This window comes from Pinus tabuliformis, chromosome 9 (assembly GCF_031772625.1).
Source record: "Pinus tabuliformis cultivar Carrire ecotype Pingquan chromosome 9, CPIR1, whole genome shotgun sequence".
In the NCBI taxonomy this organism is placed as follows: domain Eukaryota; kingdom Viridiplantae; phylum Streptophyta; class Pinopsida; order Pinales; family Pinaceae; genus Pinus; species Pinus tabuliformis.
In genome coordinates, this window is record NC_142307.1 from 1,590,110,939 (window position 1) to 1,590,132,980 (window position 22,042).

Genomic DNA, 22,042 nt, shown 5'->3' on the forward strand with positions numbered 1-22,042 from the left:
ATTCCACTTTTAAAATCTCAGCCAGCAGACCGAGAGAGCCAACAAGCAAATATCCAGGTGTTGAAAAATCCAAGCATGTCACCAAGAATCAAACATTAAGTGTGTGCCAAGAAAGAAGAGGTGCGCCCATGAAGAAAACTCATGAATATCAAATGCACAACACATCCAATAAAGAGATGAACACATTTCCATATATACATTTTAAGAAATATTTTTGCGTTGGAACTTGGCAGGTTCATGCTTCTTTGTGAGACCAATATAAATGTACTGTTTCAACATCATTGGTGGCAGATTTATGCAACATATTTGATCGTTTAAGTTTAACAGATTTGCCTTTTCTTTTCCTACAAAGAAATTGCTCTTTATATGTGCTGTAGTTATTGGGATATTATTTAGGAACTAGCAGGCATGGAAATTTATATTTTTAAATCCCTAATTCTCCTCATCATTTGCAAATTGTTCATCTTCATCTATGCAAGAAGACGACTTAGCTTCAGAATGTTTGTAAGACAGAAAATGCAAATTTTAGCAAATACGGAGCTAACAATAAATGCCCTGTGGTGTCAGAACATTGTTTTCTTGGTTTCCTTTGAGCAATATCATTAGAGAACCGTATATTCTTCAAATTGGTGAGGGACCTTCAGCCCAATGCATCAGTGGCGTCATGGGATTAGATGTTCCTCTTCCAATAGTGGCAGATTTATTCAACATATTTGATCGTTGAAGTTTAACAGATTTGCCTTGCCATCACATTCATCTCCTCCAAATTCCTTTTCTTGATATTTTTCTGACTTTCAAAAATTGTCAAAAAAACATTAATTAATGTTATATGCTATTGCCTTACGTCGTTTCCATTGCAACATCTGGTGCAATTAAATTAATTAAATTGTAAAATGATGTATAATGATGATTGAATAATGTTACAAATTTAAGTTAACACTCAAATTTCCAAGGCCAAAACCCTCAAGAAGTGCCAAGTTTTGTTCATGACTACACAGGATGAAAGACTCAGAATAACATCTGAAATTCTTAATAGTATGAAAATAATTAAACTACAAGCATGGGAAGAAAAATTTAAAGAGCTGATAGAAAATCTCCGAGCTGTGGAGTTCAAATGGTTGTCTTCAACACAATTTAATAGAACATATGGTACCATACTCTACTGGATGTCACCCATCATTACTGCATCTATAGTTTTTGTCGGGTGTCCTATCATAGGGGATCCACCGTTAACTGCCACAACCATATTTACAGTGCTTGCAACATTCCGTGTGATACAAGATCCAGTGAGAATGCTACCTGAATTTTTGGCTATATTAATTCAGGTTAAAGTCTCCTTAGATCGTTTTGGACAAGTTCTTACAATATGATGAGCTGAGACTAGATTTTGTTGTGGGGAAAGCACTTTCCGGATCCTAGTATACCATCGAAATTCATCAAGCCATACTTAGCTGGGATCCAGAATCTTCATTGACAAAGCCAACATTTGAAGGGAATAAATCTGCACATTAAAACTGGAGAAAAGGTAGCAATTTGTGGCTCAGTGGGATCAGGGAAATCTGCTATGCTATATACAGTTCTTGGAGAAATCCCAAAAATTTCAGATGTAAGTTGAGCATTAACTACTCTTCTTGAGCAAAAGTAACCATTTCATAGTTCAACAAGATTGTAGATGCTGCTTTTTTGCTTTCTATATACATAAATTATTCCATAAACTTTTTGATTGGACTACGTGCAGGTTGAAGTATATGGCAATGTTGCCTACGTGGCACAAACAACTTGGATTCAGAGTGGTACTGTCAGAGATAACATACTCTATGGGAAACCAATAGACAAAATTCAATACAAGAAGGCCATAAAAGCTTGTGCATTAGACAAGGATATAGAGAGTTTTGCTCATGGAGATATCACTGAGATTGGGGAGAGAGATTGAATATGAGTGGAGGACAAAAACAGAGGATTCAGTTGGCTAGAGCAGTATATAACGATGTTGACATTTATCTATTGGATGATCCCTTCAATGCAGTCGATGCTCATACAATGTCAACTCTATCAAATAAGGAGGAGACATTACATAAGAGAGACTCAAAGACTTGCTAATATTGCTTGTCGTAGTATGAAAAATCTGGTTTACCTCTGTATCAGATCTGTAAAGATCTTAGAATGAGATCCAGACATATTAATGTGAAAATTTCTGTGCATATTAAATATAAAAGATTTGAGTTTTGGGTTATCAAAGCTATAGATTGAGAACTACATGGATCGCTTGATAGGATGGCTGGTTTGATTTGTATATCAGGATTGCTAGCTTCTTTGTGGTGGTAGTGTGAGATCAATTCGGAATTGCTACTCGTTTCATACTTCAAGAGGGAAATGAATTTCCCAATGATGGTGGTGATGAAGGAACCTAGCAAAAGCATAGAGAATAGCATAGTTGATTGGATAAAAAAATCAATTGTGTAAATACAAATAACACACCCTACAAAATGATGTCTTCTTGAATATTGATCAATATGAATGATTTTCCTTTCACAATTCTTGTGTTTTGATTCTTTATGAATAGGAATTGATTCATTCAACTAAAATTGGTATTGTTGATTTTGATGGTACTTCTGTTCTCCAGCTTGATGATTGGGTGTTGTGCCGAATTTACAAGAAAAATGGTCATTCTCAGGGAGTACAAGGGGTAGAACGAGATGAATCACCAAGTGCAGATGAAGTGATGGCTTCTTTGCCTGATATTTATCAGCAAAACAAACTGCAACTGCCCAACATTGCCTCTTTCAGTGGGTTGTTGGAGAGTGACGATCCTTTCATAGATGGTTTTTTAAATGATGAAGCCATGGATGGCAATGGAAACAGCAGCAGACTACCTCAAGTCCAGTTCTCCAACCTCTCTCACAACAATTTCAGCAATAACAATGACAACAATAGTGATTGTCGTTATGAAGTTGTCCCAAAACAAGAAGAATTAGCAGTGGATAATGACAACAAATTCAATTCTCTCAAGAGGACCCTCTCCTTAGTATATGGGCACGATGAAACCAAACTTGCAAAGAGATTCAACAACATGCAGAACAACTATAGCTACAACGTCAACATTAATGTTTTAGCCTTGCTTAATTCAATGCAGCCCAATCAAACTTTCCAACAACAAAACTTCCTAAGCGCATTGCGTCATAAGGAATATATCCTGGCAGGGATTTAGTTCATCACAATGTGACATGGTTTAAGGTCTTCATATTTCTAGGCAAATATATTTGAATGTTGTTTGAAAAGATTAACATGCCTCTCCTTAAAATTTTGTATATCGATATGGATACCCAGTTGTTGTTCGCGTGAATTCATTTGTTTAACTTCACCTTCAACTAGGCAATCTTTAAGGTATCTAAACAAGTTCAATGGATATGTATGACTACTTTTATTCCATTTCATAGGCACTTTAACCCCTGAACAGGGTTTTTGGCATGACTTCCTCAATTCAAATTCATTATCATCGACCCTTGCTTTCAAAAATGCCCATTCACATTTCAATATTCTTCCACACACTATGCCTTACGGCATTTCCTTTGCAACATTAGGTGCAAATGCTAGTTAAAAGTTTTCAAACATATATATACTCTCAAAGCGTAAAAGAACTACATATCAGCGCCACATATTTTTAAAAATATTGACTTTAGAAAATTGGAGTTTTAAAGCTCTTAACTACATCAATTTTCAAATTTTTATTATTGTTGATAACCACACGCGGTTTTAAAGTAGTCTCAAACAATTCAGTTTCCAGTTTAAAAGCCATTATCGCCATTCTTTTTAGAGCTTGATGCTGAATTTTAAATTTTAATGTTGTCAAAAATCATTCAGATGATGACCCAGAAAATTGTTTGCTGCTCTTCAAACATGGTTCTGAAGATTCAAATAAGATATAATAAGACCGTGTGACACGTTCACGAGTTTAACAAAGACTGATGTGCACGGAAATTTAGAAAATGATCAGGTTACATAAACTCTGTCCACAAGAATGAAACAAAATGTATGACTGCTTAGAAATATGAAAATGGGAAAGTCGTGTTGCGCTTTTATTAATGGCGGTGTTGATCGAACCCTCTCGTGTGTTTCGTGACATGTGCTTAACACTAAAGATGTGTATATTTACTAACACCGGCAGGTTTTTACCTGCGGGTTTTGGTGTAACGATAATCATGACTCCAAAAAGTGGTATCAGAGCGAAACGAGTTCGAAACACATCTGGCTCGCCTTGAGGGGGAGATTATTGCACTCTGCATTAATGGCGGTGTTGATCCAACACTCCCGTGTGTTTCGTGGCATGTGCTTAATACTAGCGATGTGTTTGTTTACTAACAAACTCCAGTGTGTTTCGTGGCATGTGCTTAATACTAGCGATGTGTCTATTTACTAACACCTACAAGTTTTTACCTACAAATTTTGGTGTAATAGCAATCGTGACTCCAACTAATCGAACACAATCAATATAATAATTTAAGTCTTTAGTTCTAGTGAAAACTCGGGCTACTCATACACGATCCTCAGTTATCCACGATTGTAGTGCCACGATCTGAGAAAATTAAATGTTCTTATCACCTTCGACAACTTAGGGTTCAGTATAAGTAAATATATGTCTTCATAAATACCAGCCAGTTTGAGCCGTGACTGGAAGCGTCTGTGGTGTATTGATGATGGTGAGGAGCTAGCAGGCTGGAAGATCCGAGAGAGGAGGAGGCAGAGAATGATTTGGCGCATTTCCATCCAGGACAACCCATGCCATTTTCAATCCCCACCTCGTGTGAACCTCCAAGTGACAATGCATGAACCAAACGCCTACAAAAGTTACACAATAATCATCAAAATCAAACAGATATGAACGGTAGAATTTGATGTCTTAGATCAATGCGACTAGAATTGTAAGAGGGGAATAGATTGGACAAATGTAAATAATATTACCTAGGTTGTCAGCTCGGAATCGAATTGCCACCCAAGCTCAGAATCGAATTGCCACCCAACCTCCACTGGGAACACCGACGGTGTTTCTGTGGGGAGGATCCACCAGATTGAAGTGTTTGGGGTCAGAGCGTGGATTGTAGTTCCCCGTGCCCTGCCCAACTACGAAGAAATCGTATCCATGAAGATGGACAGGACGGCTCTCCGAGAACCACTTGTATGGTGGCGTTGAAGGGAACCAATTTGAGCCTCGTGTCGTTCAGAGTCCGTGTGTTATTCGGAGGGGTGCCAGTGTAATTAAACGAAAATGGCGGATTGTCCGGGAAATTCAACTTGTATACTCCCTTTGACTTCCCAAAGTAGTGGGCTTGAAGAAGCGCAGTGGACGGTAGAACGAAGGATATATTATTCATGGAAGCTGCGAATTTGGTTCCATTGGGACCTTGGCATTTCTGCCCTTCTGGACACGGATTCAACCCCAAACCAACGGTGAAGAAAAAGTGTTTATCAACGCTCTGAGGAACAGCTGCGGGAAACTGTGGTGTGGCCAAGCTTCTTAGCTTTTGGCTAAACTTGGTAGCAAATGAGGTATCGTTTAGAGCTGGAAGCGTTGGCTTAAAGGTGAGAGCCGGAGAGGATGAATTTGAAACCTGCGCGTACTCTAAGATGCCGGACGTGGTTGAGTTATCAAAGGTTCCACTGCCTGTAACATAAGGCCGTGCCGCCATTAGAAATCTGGCGTTCATTTTTCCTGGGATCACTTTCAGCTTGAATGTATCTGCGCCATGCGTCAATATGAATATATCACAATACACCACAACTATGTCCATCGAGATATGATTAATGATTAGGATCTAATTGAAGGTCGAAGTTGATAACATACCTTTGGTGGAGCAGTTATAGAAGGGCCCAGGGAGGCCATTTATGGTATATGCGTCAGACACATTCGGCCCGCCACCATTTTGCATTGCTTCATTGATAACATTCTCCGTGTTTGCATTCCACCATTCTCCTGCAAATTCCAATTAGTTCGAGAGTCAATTTATACGTAACTAGACTGTAAATTCTGAGCAACGCACAATTCTATTAGGACATGATTGTGATGCAAGAATCGTGATTAATTAATTTAGTACCGAAGAGAATGGGTGATTCTTGGTGTGGTTTGGGGAATGGATAAGTAGCTTGCTTCTTGGGGTGGATTATAATAGGTCCATACAAGGTAGCACGTAACCAAGAAATGTTTGCATGCCACCACAGCGTTCCTCTCTGCCCTGTGATGGTGAAATTGTAAATGTAGCTCTGTCCAGTTTGAATGGGGCACTGGGTCACGTACGCGGGACCATCGGCCCATGCAGATCTTATCTGACGAATCCCATGCCTGAGGAATGCGTAGAAACCGTTACATATCATAGGAAGGTAGCAGATAATTAAAAAGTAAATTATAAATGCGTGACAACAAATATGATGGCCTGATATATCAGTCAGAAGAGAAAAACAGCTAAAGAAGTTCGCCAATGAATTATTAGACCTACCAATGAATTGTAACGTTGTCTTTCACATGATTTGTGACGTTAATTACCACTCGATCTCCTTCGCGAGCAATTATAGCTGGTCCTGGATATTCCCCATTCACGGTTATCAGAGGTTTCGTATGGCAGAGGCGAGTTATATTCATCAGTCGGATCTGTAAATTATAATTAACAAATTACACGAATTAATTCATCATCTTCCAAGGAAATATCTATGAAAATTGGATCATAACTTCTATAAATTTAATATTTAACTTCTAATATCCAATCCAAGACCTCAACATAAATTTAATATTTAACTTCTAATATGAAATCTAAGACCTCAATATAACTCATAGTTATAAGGCATCCTGTTCTGCATATCATGGCAAAGTTAATCAGAAAGCACATTGATAAAATGTATATGACCCACATGGAAATGATAGTGTCTCGTCTCCCCGGAAACATAATGAGCTAAAAAGGAGAATGCCAAAAGTTGGAAGAGCACGCCTTTCCATATCTTTGAAGTGCGTATTGCCATGATATTCGACCCTCGTCCTAGCAGACAAGACACAAAAAATAATATTTTGTAGTCTGTACAGAAAGAGAGTTCAGAGAATCTATACTCCTGCGGATACAGTCTGACCAGCCTAAGTGTTGATGCTGTGATCTGATATTTCTAGATTTGCTATTCTGTGTACTTAAATAGAAACAGAGAAAATTGGTTGTGACGTCTAGTTTTAGTTAGGTTGCTAGTTGGTAAGATTTGTTAACGTTAATGGCTGCGTTAATTTCTTTTCTTCTTTATGATTACAGTATTGGTTGATAGTTAGGCTACCGGGCCCATTGAAGCCAAAAAGAAATATTGAGTGGCAACAAAGAAACCAGGTAAATTAGTGAAATCCATGATCTCCAAGAGTCAATATGCAGACAAAGACACCAACTTAACGATCCCCATCTATGTAAGCATGGTTTAATGGCCTGTGTCGGTGTACCAGCTGAAGCTCCCCATCGTTTAATTTCCTTCTTTATCCCTTTAATCCCAAGCAACCAACCCGGGGTTAACACAGCCGTCCTTAATTCTATTTTACGTAAACAGTTGACGATTTTGGCAGAGACGAATAGTTTTATCACATTTCTGTTGCAATGTGAACACTATTAATTCATTCTTCCAAATTCCATCTGTCCACCTGAATCTACTTCCTGCCGCACCTGATAACTGGATGAAGTTTAGAGACATCACTGAACAATCAATTTTGGAATAGTAAACAAAAAATAGAATGGAATGCTGTTGTTAGCGAAAGCATGTAACTAGCCCGCATGATGGGGATAACACACCAACCATATCAAGGGAGTAGGTGGCGAAGCTTAGATTTGATTTATTAACTAGTCAAAAGTGGATAAATGCGTTTATTCATTTGTCATCACAATTATCGATAGAAAAAGCTCAACGAGTTGCACAAAGTAAATGACAATTCTTTTTTTTAATCAAAACCACAACCACTCACCGACACTCAATTGATGACTTTCCTTTCGGTGAATCTAGGGGAGGGAGGCCAATAGTTGCATGGCCTCCCTACGTGGACATAAAGTGACACCTGCCTCGCTGAATAAGTTGTATGACATGATGCCATCTCGCTTCACCACTTGTTTCCATCGCGTCATGCATCTCAATTTCGTGTCTTCGCACCGTTTAGGGTTCCGGTATGACCCACTTCTAGAGGTTGTTTGCTTCCATGTTCATTGTTGTCAAACCAAAAACCTGTTCATTTTACTTTTGGTTACTCCGTGTGAGGTGTCCATTTTTGGTGTATTTGGTGTCTGTTTCTCACATGTAATGGCATGTTGTTTGGTTGTAGAGTTGTGGTGTTTCACTGCGGAGGTGTGTTATTCGGCTGCAGAGGTGGGGTGTGGGTACAGTGAAGGGTTTTGGTCTTTAGGTGGCACGATGTTGTTGTAGGTTTCTATGTCTTCAACTCTAGTTCGGAATTAGAGCGAACTTTCTTCTATTTCACTTGCTCGCTTGACCTTGTTTGACCTGATACTAGATACAATGGTCGGCTCACTGCAACAAGCATTTGGAGGTTGGCATCATAGATCTTTGGTAGGATTCTTCACCCTACCAACCATACCTACAACTATGCTTGTCAACACATCAATTTTCTCGATATTCACACCATTCTATGCCTTACGTGGGTTATTTTGTGGCTTTTATGGCTTCCGTGGATTTAGACTTTTTCAGTAACTTGTGTGGCTGCCAAAATTGGTGGCTTTTGTCACTTAGGTTGAGATAAAATTTGGGGGTTTTCCATTGGTTAAAGGGTTTTATGAGATATTTGGGATTTAAGATTTTTCTGTAGCTTCTGTGGGTAATTTTGTGGCTTTTGTGGCTTCTGTGGATTTAGAGTTTTTCTATGGCTTTTGTGGTTGCCATAATTGGTGACTTCTACGGGCTTTTGTGGCTTAGGGTGAGGTAAAATTTGGGGGTTTTCTACTGGTTAAAGAGTTTTATGGGATATTTGAGATTTGGGGTTTTTTTGTGGCTTCTGTGGGTTTTTTTGTGGTTGCCAAAATTGGTGGCTTAGGTCGAGATAAAATTTGGCGGTTTTCAAAATAAAATTAAAATTTGGGGCTGCCAACATTGATTTCTAATTTGAGTCTATATAATTTGGGTTGTGAATTAATTTTGTATATCATGCCAAAGCACTATTTTGTATTTTAGATGTAAGCCTTTGATTTATGATGTCATCTTTTGATTTCTGAAATTTTTTTCATGATATGAGATGAGTACCTGTAAGAATTGAAAAACTTAAAAAATGACCAATAATTTGATTTGCTACATTGAGAAGAGTTTGTACCTTGAATGATTGTTACAAAGGGTTCTGATATAAATCTAATATAAAGGTGTAATTGTTAGGTCCTGTAAATTGTGAGTGGAATAGATGTTGGTATTCTATACACTTCTTTGTGATGATTGCATACTAAGAAGTTCAAATGGAGATATCTTTGTGCTTCTTGCCTTGTTTGCAGTTGCCATATATTTTGAGACCTTCACCATGTGCCATATATTCTGAGACTGTTATGTTGCTTCATCAGTAATAACATTGACTGATAGTGAACCTCCCTCACCCTCTTCAGTTATATTTAGCACACCCTCCTATAATAATAGAGCTTTCATCAACTTTCTTATTCAATTTTCTATATTTTTACTGGAAATAAACATATACAAATTGAGTTCTTACCTGTATAGTTTTGTCCATGATTTGGGTAGCAGTGGTGAGTTTTTCATCCTATATTTTTTGTTTTCCCACTCTATAATAAGCTTGGAGTCCCCCATTATCCAAAGACTGCTAATACCTCCTCCTGAAGTCAGTGTAGATTTCCATATGCTATAGCATAGGGAATGTTGTTGCTTGAATTTGAGGGGATTATTTTGACAATAGTTTTGATATGTTGCAGTATTGTTTGATGTTTCTAACTTACTGAGTATTTTTGTGTCTTGCATGTTGAATGGTCGATGCTGCCATTAAGGTTTTGCAGATATATTATCCCAATGAAAATGCTACTTTTAGTTTGTTGCTGATTTTACTATGTAGAGATATAGTGATTGCAGGGAAGGTCTTCACTCATTGTGAAAGGGTGTAGTGTGGTGATTGATGGTTTGATATTGGATTCATAGGTTACTCATTAAAAGAGAGGTATTCCATTTAAAAATCCTTCATACTCATTAAAAATGTCTTATGGAATTGTTGGGTGGGATCATCTAATTTGAATCCACCACGGGGAAGGTTTATACCTGTGGGTTGCTACTTAAGCTCCCACTTTGTGGGCTCATCAGAGGGTTCATGTGTCATTAACATTGTAAATGGATCATAATTCTCATCTAATACATTTCTCTCACTTCTACCAAGCACAATTATATTAGTTTTTGGATCATTACAGAAAAATTCTATCACGACCATAACTACTTGTTTTAGTCTCTGTTGTTTGTCACTTCATGTGCTTGCTTCTTTTGCTTTTTTATCTCCTTCTGGAGTTATTTTTCCTCAACTTATCATTGGAAACACTTGTTAATAATACTATAATGTCAGTTCTTCCAGAGGGGTTTATTAGAGGGTTCATGTGTCATGAGCATTGTCAATGGATCATAATTCTCATCTAAGACATTTCTCTCAGTTCTGTTAAGCACAATTATAGTAGTTTTTGGATCCTTACATAAAACTGAAAGGGTTTAACCTAGATCAGGATGCAAATGGAGCTTTATATATTTGATTTGAACATAACCTCATCTACTTGGTGTATCAACTCGTGTAGTCATTGTTGCATTTAAATCCAATATAAGCAGTCGATTATTTTATTGTTCTTACTTTTCAATGGCCTCCTCAACTAGAAGTTGAGGAGGTATATGACGAGTCCTTAGTTGAGCTTATAGGATTGTGATTCATATGTGAATCAATAATTGTCTTCTTTTTTTTTGTTGGTATGTTGTCCAACTACTTGTATGTGTAATCAACCATGAATGTCAAGGTAGAACTATAACTGTATGTGTAATCAATTAACAAAATATCTATGTATGTGTTTGTTGGTATATTAATCCATGAATGTATGCACTCTGTATGTGTTTGTTGGTATATGTATCCATGAATGTATGTACTCACTACTTTCAGTTGACAACTACAAAAAAGGCACATGCAATCAAAGGGCAAGCACAATAAATCATAAGTAAACCATAATTGAACATAGTGTATATTTAACTATTGTATTAAACTATATGCTTAATTTCTTCTTTTGAACTGTATCCAAATACAGTATGGAAATGTATCTAGAATGGCCATGTAAGATGCAACAAAAGTATGTTGCAATGTGGTTAAAAACAAAAAAGTCATGCCACACCTATGCTTGATGGCCTCCATTTTCTGAATTTCCCAAACTTGTTGAGTTGTTTGCTTGAGACAAGTTGTTGCCAATGCTTGAGTCCAGTTTACTCCTTGTAGTCATCAAGGGATTGCGTATCTGAATTGTCCACTTATGCTACTGTTGTGCTCTACAACAACCCCCCATTTCATATCATTTTTATTCACAAAACTATAATATGAAATGGGTCCCTTTTTATTTTAATTGGTATCAACGTTGTATTATTCAAAAAGGACCGAAAACAAAATGAAAACATTACAAAACCATTTTGACAAACCAATTATTTGGTCTTATAATATAAATGATTAATCTTTTATCATTGCGATAAAGCGATCGCAAGATCGCATATCACAATGACAAAGGAGGCATAACTTAAAGACCCATTGGTTTTCTCCGACGCGACAACATGCAATAGGCTATCAGATATCGGCAATAATAAGTTTCCATAACAAAAGTGCCTTTCGCTCCGATGTGATGCAATAAAGTGCCTTTCACTCCGATGCGATGCAATAAAGTGCCTTTCATTCCGATGCGATGCGATATCGCTATCGGCGATCGGGGATATACCATGCATGCTTTTTAAAGTGCCCCAGTTAATACTCCCGATGCGATGCGATATCGCTATCGGCGATCGGGGATTCCAAAAGGAACCAATATAATGATTTAAGTTTTCCCCCGACGCCCGATTGCGATAAAGCCAAAAGCACAAACTTCAAGAATTGTTAAAGCGGGGTTATTACGATTAATTCGTATTAAAGGCCTTATCTTTCAAACAGTGATTCACCTGCGCTCAACCACCAAAACATCCGAGGCACTCTTAAACAAATCATTTGGCCGATAAACGATATGATGGGCATTTAAAGGATTGGCAGGTTTTAACGGCCATTTAATGAAATAGTAAGCTTAAAAATCTTTTCACAGATTGTATCTACGGCCACTTTAAGTTAATCCTTCATCGTGCATTGATCAATATATATCTCGCTCGTATTTGATTTTCGCTACCAGTTCTCTGTGTTACGCTTATTTTCACTCCTGTGCATAATTCTTCTGAAGTAATAGATTCAAGCAGAATGGGGAAGAAGTCTAAAAAAACTGCAATCGCTTCCACTTCACCAGCCGCAGGACAAGTCGTCGCTGATCCAGGAACTAAAAAGAAAGGATTGATATCTGATACTACATGTTCACGACTCAGCAAAACTACTTGGCAAAGTACCTATAATTTGATTGAGGCCGAAGAACCAAAGGTGATAGCAGTGCAACCCACAACGGATACCAATCGAAAATCTGATGGTACTTTAAAGGACTTAGCCGACTCTTTCCTTCATCGGATAGCGGCTCGGGAACAAATTCTCCCATATACGGATGTAGTAAGGTGGGCAATTGAGGAAATCCCAATCACAGACAAAACCTTCTGCACCAGAGATGGGAGAATCTTCGGTTCATTTCAGGCTAATGATTTGAGGCAAATGTATCATTTGCCTGAGCCAGAGAAGAAGTACAACAAGGCATTTCTGGAGAAATTCCGAAGTGAGAATGAAACTGAATCCGAACCCATTCGGGATTGGAGGCAAAATCCGGCGAAACACAAGCATGAAACTTCCGGTAAGTACTCTGTTGATTCCCTATGTTCTCCTTATTGTTATGCTGGGATAATGATGTGTAGATTGTGGGGGTTGCACGATTCCGCTAATTTCACTATAGAAATGGTTCCCTTGATGGAAGCGGCGTGTAATAGTGAAATAATGGATTAGGCAACTATACTATCAGATAAGCTAGCAACAACAGTTCTCGATTTTAGAACTAAAACCCGCGTCATCTAAAGGCTTATTCCCTCATTCTACTACAGTGCTTATATACTAGATACCCTGTGTTTTAATTCTGAATTTCCCGTGCTCGGCTGGAGGTGGACTGCACAAGACCCCATGCCTATTCACATATACCATCAGAAATTGTGGAAAACTTCCTATAAGCACCATTTATACCAAGTCTGCAATGGCTTCATGTTACCCATTCATTACTCTATTTTTGATAAACCTGCTCCCAAAATTTCTTACCAAGCAGGGATTGATTTGACATCAATAGGAAGATGGTTCGGAGAGGAAAAATTTACTTATATAAGAATTTTCGGCAGCCAAGCCGAACCTCATGTCCTTCCTTTGTACATACCTGATAAACTGCTGGCGAGGGAGATAGCCTATCAGATTATTTCCGAAGGAGTTACACAAACTCTAAAGAAAAATAAGAAGCAGGTCTGGCCCTCTTTTCCTCTGAGATGTGGTGTCTACACTTTGCATGATTTCAAACATGCAGAGAAAGAAGCTACAAAGATGAAATCATTAACTCTAGCAACTCTCCCTAATAGGCGATTTGATCCCAACAAAGTCGCCTATAATGCACTTGAACAGGCCAAATTGACAAAGTTTGATCATAAAGAAGATAAGTTTCATGACCTGTTCTCCTCAGCTGAATCAATGTACCAAGTTAGATCGCTGGCCATAATGGAATACAAAGATGAAGGGTTAGTTGAATTCAATAGACTTAGAGACCAGAGGTTGCAAACTCTGCCTCTAGATCTGTTAGCAACAACCCCAACAACAGAATCAAGCGAGCCTGAAAAACGACATACTAAGGAACCTTCGGTTACAATAAAAGAACAGGAGAAAGTGCAAGAGGAAACCCAGACTAAAGAGCAGGAACAGAGCAGCCTAGAGGTGAATGTAGATACTCAAATTGACCCGAAATTTCTCCAGGAATGGTAGCAATTCGATTCAATTATCAATAATCTTAAGTGCTCAAAAGATACCGACACATCAAAAGCAACAGATACACAGGAAACCACTTCAAAACAGGTTCCAAGTGGAACCAGTGGCCTACCCAGTTCAAAAGAAGTAGAGATAATCCCAAAGGATCCCTCCGATCAAATTATTTTGTAGATAGAAGAAATTCCTCCCTTGGATGTCTTCTATAGCCTAAGACACAAAGCTATGGTAAAACGACAGAGGAAGAGGAGAAGGACTGATCAACCTTCCCTATTCCCAGAACAAACGGTCACGGGCAATGTGGTTTGGAAGGAGGAATTTGACCCCTCTGATGACCTAACAAAACTATCACAATATGTTGGAGCCTATTCGGCAGCAACAATAGACAAGGCATCAGAGGTGAGTCTTCTATTAAAAACAAAAGACCAGGAGATCTTTTCATTGCAAGCGCAACTATCAGAAGTACAGCAGAAGGCAGAGCAGGCAGAAAGGCAATTGTTAACACAATAGCAAATAAATAATCAATTAACTCAACAATTGCAGGAAGAGAAACAAAGGATTGATCACAGCATAGTCCAGAAGCAGAAAGAGTTGTCTGAGGCATTGGCACAACTGAAGGCAGTGAATGAACAAATGCTGAAGTCAAAAGATGAGCAGATTGCTCAACTATCAACCCAGCTTAAGAAGATAAAGAATCTTCCACAGATAGCCAAATTCAAATCAGAAGCATTACAGATAAATAAGGCATTAATAACACAGATCAAGCTTTTATGTCAACAAATAGCCCAGGCGGAACCATTATGCGATTTGACGACATCAATAAGTAAAAAATTAGAAAAAGCTAGAACAGACTTGGATCAAGCTGATGAAACATTAACTGATTTTCTTGAGTGGCAAGATACCGATCAGGGACAGGCGGCTAATTTACCAAAGATTTTAGAATCACATAAGGAAATATTATTTACAGAATGACAGTCCCAGTTAGTGAAAGCAGAGAGGGCAATTTCAAGATGCAAATCAACCACAAGTAATTTGGTTGAATTGGTTAATAATACTCTCTACTTGTCTAACATGATTTCCCAATGCACTCCAGGTAAATTGACAGCGGCGAAAACATTGGAGCAGTCATGTTATCCGGATCTAGAGAAAAATGGGAGATTAATCGCAGGAATTAACAGTTTAACATGGGATGCCTATTGGTTCTTCTTAGTAAAACCGCACAGCCAGAGAGCCGCCCTCAAATGCCTTACAGATGCAATCGGGTATATTATTCCCGATATTCAGGATGCCACCTATGCTGCCCAACTCAACTCTCACCTCAACAGACCGCCCGAAGTGGAGCCAATGCTTGCGATATGTCAGCTCAGGTTTAAAGGCAAACAGCCTACATGATGATTCATGCCGCCGACTGCCAGATTGCTGAGAAGGAGATATTCAAGATCGTTTGATACCAATTAAGTAGGATTTCAGTTTCATAGATAGTTAGCTTAATTCAGTATTTATAGACCCTTTCATTGTATTTGGAAAGGGTCGTAAAGTTTTGTACTTGACTTAAAAGCCTGAAGTTGCACTACTGTACTTCAGGCATATTCTTTTATAAAACTGGACCAATTATTCTAATTTTGGCAAGGAAGCTTTTATGCGAATGTGCACTACTGTCTTTGTTTGAAAGTATTTCTGAGTCGGAAGAAGAATCTCAAATAGCGATTGATATTGGGAGTGACTCGCAGCTCATATGGTACTATTATCTATGTCTGAATTCATTCTTTTTATATGAATTGTCATTTGATCGCCTTTGCTATTATCGAATATATGTATGTGTTTTAATAACATTTCTTTATTCCCTCCACTATTGGATGTTTATGGTATGCTTTTCTTTTGATCATATATGTGTCGATGATATAAATGATAAGTGTAGCAATATTGCGTTAATCACTTTGTTTAACTATTTAAGCAAAGTAATCCTTGAATGAATAAATGTCTGTGTCTATTAGATGGAGTCATCTATATGCCTGTCAATAGACATAGATCATCAAGCGCTACACTTCAAAGTACAATAGTTCCCGGGATTAGTAGTAGTTCTTTTATTTTGCTGATAGATTAAGTTATTCGCCTATCATTAGATTAGACAATCAATCATTCATCCATCCCTTTTATTCATTACTGGGAAACTGGTCCCATTATCCCCAGTCGGAGCCACCATTCCAAACGGAAAAGGAGCTGTATTAAGGTCCGGACCGGGTGGTTATCCCCCAATGTTGATACAACGATTTTCGGGGCATCAACATTTTTGGCGCTAGAAGGAGGGCATCAACTGTGAATGGCAAGCAAACCCAAATCTACAAACCATTCTAAGAGTAATTCTCCCTCCGCATCACCTCGTACTTCCCAATTGCATGCTGGTTCTCCAGTATCCAAACAAGAAGAAGAGGAATCAACTACCACTGCTCAAACCCATCATACTCCAGAACAACTAAGTCTTGAATCCCCTGAAGTCCAGTCTCTTATCCACAAACTTCAGAGCTTCTCGATTTCACCACAGAAATCTGAGGTATCTCAAAGCAGTGCGACTTCGCAGTTTAATTTACCTCACCCTCTCACCAGACTTCAGAGTGGAAAGCTCGGTATTGAACCTACTGAGTTCCCTTTACCCAAAAGGAAAAAGGCAAAGAAAAACACTGAAGGATCTGACAGTGAAGAACTTTCATCCACATCCTCCATCTCACCTTCCCCCGTGCGAAGTCAACCATCCACTCCCTCATCACACATTGTTATTCATCAGGGATTAGCAACTGCAACATCCCAAACTACGCAATCCTTAATATCAACTCCTTCCCAGACTTCTGGAAGTTCGACAGTAATATCATCCACTACTGCAGTTAAAATGGCAGATCCATGGACCAGGCTTGGTGCAGTCAATATGCCTGCTCCATTGCATGCATTACCTGATGCACCTGAAAAATGGCTACCAAGTTTAATCCAGATGATGGAACACAAGCTGAGGAACATATTAATAACTTCATGTTGGCAGTTAATTTGAAGGGAGTAATGGAGCAAGATGTTGTTGTTAGACTTTTCCCTTATACTTTGCAAGGATCAGCAGGATCCTGGTATTTTTCTTTACCTTCTGGTTCCATTACCAGTTGGACGACTTGCCAAGAACAGTTTCTTACTAAGTATGGTGATGATAGGTCTTTGGCTACACTAATAAATGATCTCTCCAATCTTAGGATAGAGCATAGGGAACCAATTAAAGAATTTAATGCGCGATTCAATAAACTCTTGAACAAAATCCCAACGGCCTCCAAACCAAGTGAGCAAATCTGAAGCGAGTGGTATATAACTGCCCTACCTGCCAATATAGCTATTTTTGTAGACAGGGCTGGAAAACCAACTTTAGCTGAAAACATGAAAGAAGCACTTGCTGTGGAGAAACGTATTAATGCTCTAGAGAAGAAAGCTGCTCTTGAAGATAGAAAAACCAAAAAAGTTTCTTTTAAAGATGATTCAAAGAAGAAAACCCCTAAAGACCCATATGACATGGAGGGTCTACAAAAGGTCCTCAAAACTATGTCAAATGAAATGGTTGAAATCAAAAAACAGGTAGCTGAAACCTCAACCAAAAGACCCTTTAGGAATTACAAGAAAACTGAATCAAAACCACCGAATGTTATATCTAATGCAGATTCAGATCTTGAAGAAGGAGAAGAAGAAACAGCTACACCAAATGATGAAGAAGAGGAAGTTGTTGAATGTCATGGAATGTGGGATTTTATATTGCCTAACTCTGATACAGAAAATGAAGAAGAAGCATTTCCTGTCACTACCAGGAGCAAAGGTACCTCTGAACCTGTTCAGACCACTTCAAAGAAAAGAAGTGCAGGTGCTGCTACAACAAAGGAAAAGGTACCCCCGAAGAAGCCACCTATAACAGTTCCACAAAACCAACCTTCAACCTCAACAATCCCATCAACAGCTAAGACATTGGTAGTGTCTGATTCAATGGATTACAATATTGTTGATGACATGAAAAAGACTAAGGAAAACATTACCATGTTTGAACTTAGTAAATTGAAACATCAGCAAAAATTGCTTCTCAAAGAATTAAATGCTGTTCCTACTTCACCCCTTCCCAGTGCTAAAGCTGCAAATGATACAGGTCAACCACCTTCTGGTATGGTTGAAGCTACTGATGCAGTTCTGATAGGAGATAGATCAAATTCTCATACTCCACCTTTCCTTCTAACCTATGAGATCTACAATAGAAACCTGCACAACTGTTTGATTGACTCAGGGGCATCCTCTAATATAATGCCAGCTTCAGTTTGTTCCAAACTGAACATTGAACCCCAAAAGTCCGCTATTCATATTGTGCAGTTGGACAGGACTAAAGTACAGGTTTTGGGAGAAATCAACTCCGTAACTATCAGGCTATCTGCTGATCCTAGAGTAGTACAAAGAATTGATATCTTGATCGCCGATATACCTGAATTTTATGGTTTGATCTTGAGTAGGGATTGGTCTGAAAAACTACATGGGTATATTTCTACCGATTGGTCCCATATGTGGCTTCCCTATAAGGGTAAGCCAAATCAAATAAAAATCGATCGGGAAAAGCATATGACCCATACAGTTATGGAATTTGAACAAGAAAACCAACCAATAGCATTTAATAACAACATTTTGGGGAATTATTCATCAGAGTCATTCTTTGGCAACTTCGCTGCCCAACCATCTCCTTTCTCAGTAAACCATTCTACATCTCAGATCGAAAATTATTCACAAACTGATAGGTCAAGATGTTTTAATGATACTGAGGAAACTGTAAATAAAATTGTTAATACTTCTTTATTTTGGTCATTATATTTCGATGGGTCCAAGTCTAGTGAGGGCTCAGGAGCAGGATGTATTTTGATTAGCCCGCAAGGAGAAAAAACAATGCTGTCCTGTAGGTTAGAGTTTGAATGCACGAATAATACAGCAGAGTACGAAGCCTTAGTCCAAGGACTATATAAAGCTATTGACCTTAAGGTCCAATATTTGAAAGTGTTTGGAGATTCTGAAATTATTATTAAACAGGTAAGGAATACAATTCATTGTCTTTCCAGCCATCTCAAACATTATCAATCGCTGGTACAGGAACTCACCTCCCACTTTTCGGCATTCAATATTTCTTCCATTCCCAGGTCTCAAAATTCGGCAGCCGACCTGCTAGCCAATGTTGCTTCCAAGCTCCTACCTTCCGAAGACTATAGCCCAGATAGATTTTCAGTAGAATTACTTTTTAGGCCATCAATTCCGGACAATGTCACTAATTGGAGAGTATTTAACCACGATGAAGACATTTTACAGTTTTTAACTTCCGAAAAGTCCTATGATGATCAAATCATTGAGGAAAATGAGCATGACCTTCAAATGAGAGGTAAACACGAGGAGAATTCAATCCCAAAGCCTGTGGTGAAGCTTGAGGATCTTTATGATATTAAAGACAGGTTTAAACCTGTGACCAATACAAAGCTCCAAAGTTCTACCTTAAGGTTTGAATTGATAAACCTTGGCACTGAGAAAACTCCTCAAAACATTAATTTAGGATTAGGACTTTCCGTGGAAGAGAAGGAAGCATTCATTAGACTGTTACGAAAAAATAAACATGTTTTTGCTTGGAAATATGACGATTTAAAGACATATGATACATCCATCATCCAGCATACCATTCCAATGCTTCCCGAACAGAAACCAATTCAGCAGAAGTTGAGAAAAATACATCCGAACTTAGAGAGTCAAATAAAATCTGAACTTAATAAACTCTTGAAAGCTAAGATTATTTTTCCCGTTCGGCACTCAAACTGGGTCTCCAATATGGTGCCAGTCAGAAAGAAAAATGGCGACATCAGGATTTGTATAGATTTCAGAAATTTGAACAAGGCGAGCCTAAAAGATAATTTCCCATTACCTACTATGGAGCAGATACTCCAATCAGTGGCAGGCTCTGAGTTAATGTCCTTTTTAGACGGTTTTTCAGGATATAACCAAGTTTTGGTCCATCCTGATGACCAACTCAAAACCACATTCAGAACAAAATGGGGAACATATGCGTATCAGAAAATGCCTTTCGAACTTATTAATGCAGGAGCCACATTCCAAAGAGCGATGGATTTAGCTTTTAAAGGGTTGATTAATAAAACAGTAGTCGTCTACTTAGACGATATTACTGTATTTTCAAAAGAGAAGTCCAATCATTTGCATGATTTAAATCAAATCTTTCAACGCTGCAAAAGGTATGGTATTTCACTTAACCCTAAAAAATCCTTCTTCGCTCTTGACCAAGGAAAGCTCTTAGGCTTTATTGTTTCTAAAGATGGCATTTATATTGATCCCGATAGGATCAAAGAAATCTCTGAAATCCCTTTCCCTCATAATAAAAAATCCATGCAGTCATTTTTAGGCCAAATCAATTTTGTCAAAAGATTCGTTCCAGACTTTTCTCAAATCATTTTGCCACTTCAAACTATGATTAAGAAAAATTCAGTCTTTAAGTGGGGATCAGCAGAAAAGGAAGCGTTTGATTTAATCAAACAATCAATAATTAATGCCCCGCCTTAAATACCCCTAATTTTTCTAATCATTTCACATTGTATACTATCGCATCCGATTTGTCTTATGCAGCAGTACTCACACAGATTAACGATCACAATTTGGAAGCACCCATTTCATTCTATAGTTCAAATCTTCAGGGTGCTGAATTGAATTACTCCGAAGTAGAAAAACAAGCCTTTGCTGTATATAAAGCTGTCAAACATTACAGACCCTTCCTTTTAAAAGCCCATACAAAAGTTATAGTTCCTTTCCCTGCAGTAAGGCAACTATTAATCCAAAGAGAACTAGGTGAAAAAAGGGCAAATTGGGTTACAACACTTCAAGAATATGATTTAGAAATTAAACCAGCAAAGATTGTTAGAGGCCAAGGTTTTTGCAGGTTATTGGCAGGAGCGTCCAACATTCCAGAATCAGGTGATACAGACCAAACCGAAGAAATCAACCAGATAAGTATTACTGATTCTGAATCACAATATGCTGACTTAATCTTTTATTTGAAAAATGGATATGCACCTCCTAACCTGTCTTACAAAAACAAAAGGGCCATTAGATTAAAAGCAAAAAATTTCACAATTATTGATGATGTGCTTTTTAGGCAAAATTATGATTCAATCTTATTAAGATGCCTAGAAAAACCTGAAGCACAAAAGGTTTTGCAGGAATTACATGATGGACCAGCAGGAGGACATTTTGGAGCTGATACAACAGCCCACAAAATCATTCATGCTGGATATTACTGGCCCACTCTGTTTAGAGATGCTCATGAATATGTAAGGAAATGCCGAAATTGTCAAACTTCTAGTGGAAGACAAAGAAAACCAGCTTTCCCTTTGCAACCAGTCAACATTGAACAACCATTTGAGCAATGGGGATTGGATATCATTGGAGAAATTACTCCACATTCTTCCAAACAGCATAAGTATATCCTTACCGCTACTGATTATTTTACTAAGTGGGTTGAAGCAATTCCTTTGAAGACAACAAATTCTGAGGCAATCATTGAATTCATAGATCAATTCATCATTACCAGGTTTGGTGTCCCAAATGCTCTTGTTTTTGATAATGCATCTTATTTCTCAGGCAATGCTATGATTGATTTCGCTATTAAAAGAGGATTTAAATTAAAATATTCTGCTAATTACTATCCCCAGGGTAATGGTTTAGCAGAGTCTACAAATAAAAATCTGATTAAAATTATTAAGCGAACTATCGAACAGAATCATAAAAAATGGCACAAATCCTTAATATTCGCACTATGGGCTGATAGGATAACGCAAAAGGCTTCCATAGGTTCTTCTCCGTTCAACC

The 22,042-nt window shown here is 38.1% G+C and overlaps 1 pseudogene; it reads right to left on the minus strand.

The window, feature by feature from the left end:
- Positions 1–4,705: 4,705 nt before the first annotated feature.
- Positions 4,706–7,005, minus strand: LOC149154819 (laccase-4-like; annotated as a pseudogene).
- Positions 7,006–22,042: the final 15,037 nt, after the last annotated feature.